Raw genomic sequence first — 7,500 nt, forward strand, 5'->3', positions numbered from 1 at the left:
CACTCGTGGTCGGCGGAGAACTGCCGACTGAGACTGTCCGCACGCACGTTCAGAACTCCGGCCAGATGATTTGCCATCAAACAAATCTGATGGTCCTGAGCCCAGGACCATAGACGCAGGGCCTCTCTGCATAGACAAAGAGACCCCACTCCTCCCTGTTTGTTTATATACCACATCGCGGTCGTGTTGTCTGTCAGGACTTGAACAGACCGACCGCGAAGGGAAGGGAGGAAGGCCTTGAGCGCCAAGCGTATCGCCCGCAACTCCAGAAGGTTGATGTGAGGCAACCTTTCCTCTGGAGACCAAAGACCCTTGATCTCCAGACCCCCCAGATGCGCACCCCACCCTAAGGTGGATGCATCCGTTATCACTGTGGCCACCGATGGAGGAAGATGAAAGGGCTTTCCTTGAGACAGATTGCCCTCCACGCTCCACCAAGATAGATCCGCTGCAGCTTCTCTGGAGATCCTCACAGACTCCCTGAGATCCCCTTTGTGCTGATACCACTGCTTGCGGAGGCACCACTGGAGCGCCCTCATGTGCCAGCGTGCATGGTTGACCAACAGTATGCAGGAAGCGAACAGACCGAGCAGGCGAAGGACCTTCAGAACTGGAACAACCGCTCCGTTGTAAAACAAAGGAATCATTTCCTGTATGTCGAGAATCCTTTGAGGAGGAGGGAATGCCCGACACACAGTAGTGTCCAGTACCGCACCTATGAACAGGTTGCGCTGAGAGGGCACCAGGTGAGATTTGGGCACATTGATCGAAAAACCCAATTTGTACAACAGCTGAGTTGTAACCTGCAGATGACGCAGCACCTTCTCCGACGACTCCGCCTTGATCAGCCAGTCGTCCAAATAAGGGAAAACCGAAATTCCCGATCTTCTGAGATGGGCTGCCACCACTGCCATCACCTTTGTGAAGACTCGAGGTGCCGAAGTAAGACCAAACGGGAGGACCGCAAACTGATAATGCTGCGACCCTACCGTAAACCGGAGATACTTCCTGTGCGACTTCAGAATGGGGATGTGAAAATACGCATCCTGCAAGTCGAGCGACACCATCCAGTCCTCCTGATTCAGCGCCTGAAGAACCTGCGCAAGGGTGAGCATCTTGAACTTTTCCTGTTTCAGGTAAAAGTTCAGGATTCTGAGGTCTAATATCGGACGCAATCTGCCGTCCTTCTTCGGGATCAGAAAATACCGGGAGTAGCATCCCTGACCCCTCTCCTGCTCCGGAACCACCTCTATCGCACCTTTCTGAAACAACTTCAGGACTTCTTCCTGCAGGAGAAGACGGTGGTCCTCCGAGCAAGCACCCTGGCAAGGAGGGTAATTTGGAGGGAATTCCCGAAAGGGAAGGGCGTACCCATTTTCTACAAGATCCAGAACCCAGAGATCTGTAGTTACAGATTCCCAATCTTGCAGAAAATGGGTAAGCCGGCCCCCCACAGGACCAACATGATCCGGAATGTCGAATCTAGGGCTGTTTTGCGGTGGTGGGAGGGGCTGAGGAAGAGGAAGAGGAGGAGGAGAGTTGACGGCCACGTGAGCGACCTCTAAGTCTTCCTCTATATCCCTTGGAGCTTTGCTGCTGCTGCTGCTGCTGCTGCTGCTGCTGCTGCTGCTGGGCTGGTCTAGAAGAACGAAAACTCGCCCTTCCAAAACCCCTGTACCTCTTGAAAGTACCTCTCGGCTGGGATTGAAGGCCCAACAACCTAGCCGTAGCCTTACTCTCTTTGAAGCGCTCGAGAGCAGCATCAGCCTTCTTCCCGAACAGACCAGACCCATCAAAAGGTAAGTCCAATAAGGTCGACTGGACATCCGAAGAGAATTCGGAGGACTTAAGCCATGCACCCCTCCTGGTGGCAACTGAAGACCCCATGACCCTGGCAACTGAGTCTGCTGTATCCAGGCCACTCTGTATAACCTGGCGAGCAGCCGCCTGGGCATCCGACAGTACTTCATTGAAGCCTGCTCTATCCTCCTCCGACAGCTTCGGTGCCAACTTTTTAGCTGAATCCATAAGCGCATGGATATAGCGCCCCAATAAACAAGTCGCATTAGAAGATTTTAATGCCATACTGGCTGATGAAAAGACCTTCTTGGCCGATTGGTCTACCTTCTTGGCCTCTCTGTCCCCTGGGACTTGAGGAAACGCACCTTTTGAACGTCCAGAACAAGCAGCCTGAACGACCAGGCTTTCAGGTGAAGGGTGTGATGACAAAAACTCAGGATCCCCTGGAGCCACCCTATATCTCCTTGCAACCACCTTGGACACCGCAGGAGCCGAAAAAGGCTTGCGCCACACATCCAACACAGGCTCCAATATTGCTTCATTAAAAGGCAACAGCGGCTCTGACACCGCAGTTGGAGAGTGCAACACCTCAGTCAAGATATTGGACTTGAACTCAACAGATGGCAATTGAAGGTCCAACAACTCTGCAGCCTTTCTGATTACAGCATGATAAGGTGCCGCGTCTTTAGAAGGTTCATCCGATGGAGGAGTGATCTCCCACTCCGGAGACAAATCCAACCCACTTGCCTCCTTCAACTCGTCAAACACCTCATCGGATTCGACCAATTCCCCCTCTTCAGCCTCATCCATAAGATAGCGCCTCTCCTCCAGCACTCTCTGCGCCTCCCTTCTGGAACGGATCCGCACCTGCGGCGTCGGCGGCGCCGTGATCGAATCCGACGGCGCCGGCAGAGGCGTCGAACGCGGATCAGCTGGAGCAGCCGGCGTCGAACGAGGTCGAGTCGGCGCCGGTGAAGAGGGAAGCGGCGTCGATGTTCTCGGCGCCGGCATCTGCCAAGACGGCGTCGCTGGGAAGAAAGGCATAAACGGTGCTTGAGGATAAACCTGCGGCACTCCCAGATTAAAAGCCATCGGACCCATCGGACCCATAGGTGCACCAGAGGAATACATGGCCCGTGAGAACACCCCATACATCGCATTGAGATAATGCGAGGGGTCCTGACCTGGATTAGGGAAAGCCGGATACTGGTCAGGTAACACCGGACTCGGGCCTGCCGGCGCCGACGGTGGAACTTGCGGCGTCACAGACTCACCCGGAGCCTGATCATCCTCATCCTGGGCCGGAGTCGGAGACGGAGCCGAAGGACCTGCAGGATCTGGAGAAGCCATCGGCGCCGGAGAGGACGCCGGCACCGGCGAATCAGCCGGAGCCGGAGAAGACACAGGAGAAGGAGCAAGAGGTGAAGCCGGGACAGGAGAAGGAGACACTGACTCCCTTCGACGCCGAGCAGGTGATTTAGACTTCGACGTCGAGGCCTTATGATGAGACGAATGCCTCCTCTTCTTCTTATGCTTCTTGCTCTTTGAAGCATGTCCCGAAGTCGACTTGGAAGCCGACCTCGACCTCGACCTGGATCTTCTTCTACCTCTTTTCTCCTTTTTCTTCATCCGGGCGATAAAGAGCTTTGCCTCTCTTTCCTTAAGAGCCTTCGAGCTCATCTTCCTGCAACACGAACATCCTTCAACATCGTGGTCCGATGACAAACACCAAACGCAGTCGTCATGCGGGTCAGTGATGGACATGTGTTTGCCACATTCACGGCAAGGCTTGAAACCAGACTTCCTTGCCGACATTCTCGAAGAAAGACAGAGAAACTTCGGAATAAACACAAAGTAACAGGTAAAGCTACCAGTAACGATTCCCGAAATCCGTTGGCGTCGTCGGCGCGGAAAAAAGGGAACTGACGTCATCACGCCGAGGAGGTCTTCTTATGGAGCCGGTGACGTCAGCGGAGTCGCGAGCGGAGCCGTGCCTCTGTGACGTCATCTTCGACCCCATCGGCGTGGACTGCTACAAAAGTTTCCGAAGGTTGCTGGCGCAGGGGATATTCACAAGGTGAGGAATCCACTGGCAGATGTATCCATCAGAAATATGTGCAATTGTTTCACACACATCTTTACAGTATCTACAAGTAGCAAATGTACGATTTCTTCCCCTAGTGATGGTTTCTCTAGTATACAAGACATTTGCTCTCAACATTAGCGCAGCTATGTATTGATTTTCTTTTATTTTGTTATGTTTGCTGATCCAAAAATTTGAGGTTGGATTACTTGCTAAGTATTTTATACCATCACCTTGGACAGGGAGATTTGCCCATTTCTCAAATTCTTCTTTCCTCTAGTCATATGTTGCTATCAAATTTAATTCATGACTCAGAAATCTACTGTCTAAAATGTTGAGTTTGTGTGTTTTAATGATGTTATCAATTTTTTCATTGATTACTTCTCCTGCATACATGAATGAATGACCTATTTACAGATCTGGAGCTTCCCTGAGGTACAATAAGTTATTAACTTTGTTCAGACCAATTGTCGTACATAACTTTGGAATACTGAGGCCCCCAAAGGATCTTTTCGAGTACAGGAGACCATCACATGTGTATGCAGGAAGGTGTAGAAAATGTTTGACTTACTTTCTAATTGTTTGATCCAGAATGTTTAAAGTTTTCGCTTCTGTACCTGTCATTTCCAGTTTAAATGACAGTTTAGGGATCAAGTATTGACAGAATATTTCTATTTTCTGTGTGGGCTTAAGTGGTAGATTGTCGAGTTTTTGAGCCCAGTCAACAAGAACCTCATTAATTTTGTTGTTGCTTGAATGGCCAGTGTGTGGATCGAAGTTCAGTCCGAAGTATCTCTCACTTTCTCCTGGGTGGATGTTTTCAATGTTTTGTTTTTCAAATTGCCATGGTTTACAGTTGTTTTACTGAATTTTTCAATGATTTTCAGATTTGTACTCATTCCTTCCCAGGTGTTGCTGAGTACTGCGATGTCATCGGCAAAGGCCAGAGCAGTGATTTGCTTGATGAGATTATTGGAGCCAAATGTGAAGCCCTTGCCTTCTTTCTGAAGATCACAGATCAGAGGATCCATGGCAATATTAAACAGCAGTGGGGATAAAGAGTCACCTTGCTTAACTCCTGACTTCATTGTTATTTCTGGAGTTGCTTCATTGTTTTTTCCCTTGAAAAATGTTGTTGAGTCAGCGTATAAGTCTTTTATTATGTCTCTGATGCATGATGGAACCCTGTGTCTTTCAAGACTCTGTAGAATATGACCATGGCTGACAGAGTCAAAAGCTTTTGAGATATCTATGAACACCACTGCCAACGAGCTTCTGTTCTTTCGTGCCCCTTTTATAATGTTTTGCAGAAGAGTCAGATTTTCGAGACAACCTCGCACCTTCATGAAGCCTTTTTGTCTCGTATTTATTTCAACGAAAAATGTGAGTCTTTTAGTTAATATTTTCGTGAACAGCTTCATGAATGCCGTACCGATGGTAATTGGACGCCAATTACTTATCTTTTTGAGTTCGCTAATCGGTACATTCTTGGGTATTAGTATTGACCGGTTCTTCTTAATACTGTCTGGTACTCTTCTCATCAATAGCCAAGACGATAAGATTCTTGGTAGTAGTCTTGGTTGCCTGCTATGCACTTTATTTAAGTCATTCAGACCAATTTTATCAGGCCCCACTGCTTTCTTTAGACCTGATTCATCAAAGGCTTTAGTTACTTCGAGCAGTGTAATTTCTTTACATAGACTTCCAATTTCCCATTCATCTGGTATCCGGTCAATTGGGATGAATTTGGGATTTTTCTTGTTTTCTTTTTCAATTATGCCTTTATAGTATTGGAAGATTTCATCAGCACTGATTTGACAGGTGGCATCTTCTGCCCCATCAGTGATTATCCTGGCAATTTTCTTTTTGTCTTTTTGGAACATTGTCTGGTATTCTTTGTAACTGCCCTTTGCTTTTGCATAGTTTTTCTTGTGTGTCTGATTGAGCCTTCCATTTTTCTTATTTTTCTTTGGTATCTTGTTTTGTACAGGGGCAGTCTGTTGCTCATCTTAAGCAGAGTTCATAGGTTCATTATCGGGTTCGCTCGTTGGTTCGGTACGATTTGATGGTACAGGACTTATATCATTGGTGTTTTCTGATATATAAGTCACTATCTCATCCATCAGATCCATAGCAGCATCATGATGCTGGATGTTTTTTGTGTACTTCTCGATTTCTGTGATTCTATCATTCAGTTCATCAAAGTTTTTTATTTTTGGCGCTCGTTTCCGATTGATAAAGTCTCTGCGCCTTTCTGTTGTTACTTCTACTGCAATCTCTGGTTCATCGCAGGAGTCATTCTCAGAGATATTGGATGCTTGCAGTACATCCTTTGTCGATTTTTTGCTCTTATCTCTTCTATCTCTTCTTTTTTCTGCAATTTGTTTACTATTTTTATTGTCAAAATGCGGGACCATCAGTGCATTAATGTTTCTTTTGTTCTCGTACACTTTTTCCAATTCTGCTAATAGCAGTATTTCCTCCTGTGACCATAGTTTTGATGGTTTGCTGCTTGCTAGAGCTGCCAGTCTAGCCTCATTTTGCGCTCTTGGATGCGCGTGCCGAGCATGTTGTGAAACTCCAATCTTTGTTCCAAATCTGAGGTCACAGTAGCTGCACAGGAATGACAACTCTCCTTTTTGAGGTCTTCCTTTACATTTTGCATAGTGGCATGCAATATTGTGGTATTCGGCTTCTTTGTCACATTTTGAACAATACGTTTTGAGATAGACGTCTTTATGCTTGTTGGAGACATGTTTTCTCAATTCTTTGAAAGTTCCCAATATGTCTCCACACAAGTCACATTTATACTTTTCGTTTGGGTATTTCCAATATGTGACTTTTTTGGAGTAGTCACTTTTCTTTGTTACCAGTTCTTTGCTGATTTCGTATACATCCGGTAGGTTTTCAAAATTGGCTGTATCAATGTTATTCTTGGCTGAGGAGGCCACAAATTCAATGGTTTCGCTGAGGTCTACTGTTGTGTCTTCTTCTGCTTCGGAGGGTGAACTGAGGCCTATAACGTGACCTGGATCGTTGTTGTTTGTTGCATTGTTTGAAGCTAGTGCTGGTTTGTCAAATTCGGTGAGGAGGTTAATGATTTCTTGAAAAGACAGCACCTCCTTACGCCATCTTAGCGGGGTTTTTATTCTCCAGGAACTACCCCATCTGGAAATGTGTTAGTTTGCTTCGCCACTTCTCACTATCACGCTCGCTGCCATGATAGAACCTTGTTTAGCCTGTCTCTATATACTTCTCTACGCAGAGTCTAGTACCATAGAGGCAGTTACCGGCGGGACCACTGGGAGGTAAAGGCCACTACAACTGAGAATAGGTTAAGAGAGCCATAGTTACTCACACCGTTTACCCGCTCTTCATTGAATTTCTTAACTTTGACATTCAGAGCACTGGGCAGAAATCACATCGCGTCAACACCCGCCTCGGGCCTTCGCAATGCTTTTTTTTAATTAAACAGACGGATTCCCGTGGTCCGCACCAGTCAGCTGCTAGGCGCCAGCCGAGGCAGAACGCCTGCCCCACGTCCCCGGGCAGGGGCCACGGGGAGTGGCGACCACCGCAGCTGGGGCGATCCGCAGGAAGGACCCGGCTCGCGTCCA

At 47.7% G+C, this 7,500-nt stretch overlaps 1 protein-coding gene across 3 annotated transcripts in view; it reads right to left on the reverse strand.

Moving 5' to 3' along the window:
* The window catches only part of FMNL1 (formin like 1), a 1,060,054-nt gene that overhangs the window by 84,591 nt on the left and 967,963 nt on the right, over positions 1 to 7,500 (reverse strand). The gene's annotated exons all lie outside the window — the stretch shown is intronic.

Source organism: Triturus cristatus, chromosome 1_1 (assembly GCF_964204655.1).
Source record: "Triturus cristatus chromosome 1_1, aTriCri1.1, whole genome shotgun sequence".
NCBI lineage: Eukaryota > Metazoa > Chordata > Amphibia > Caudata > Salamandridae > Triturus > Triturus cristatus.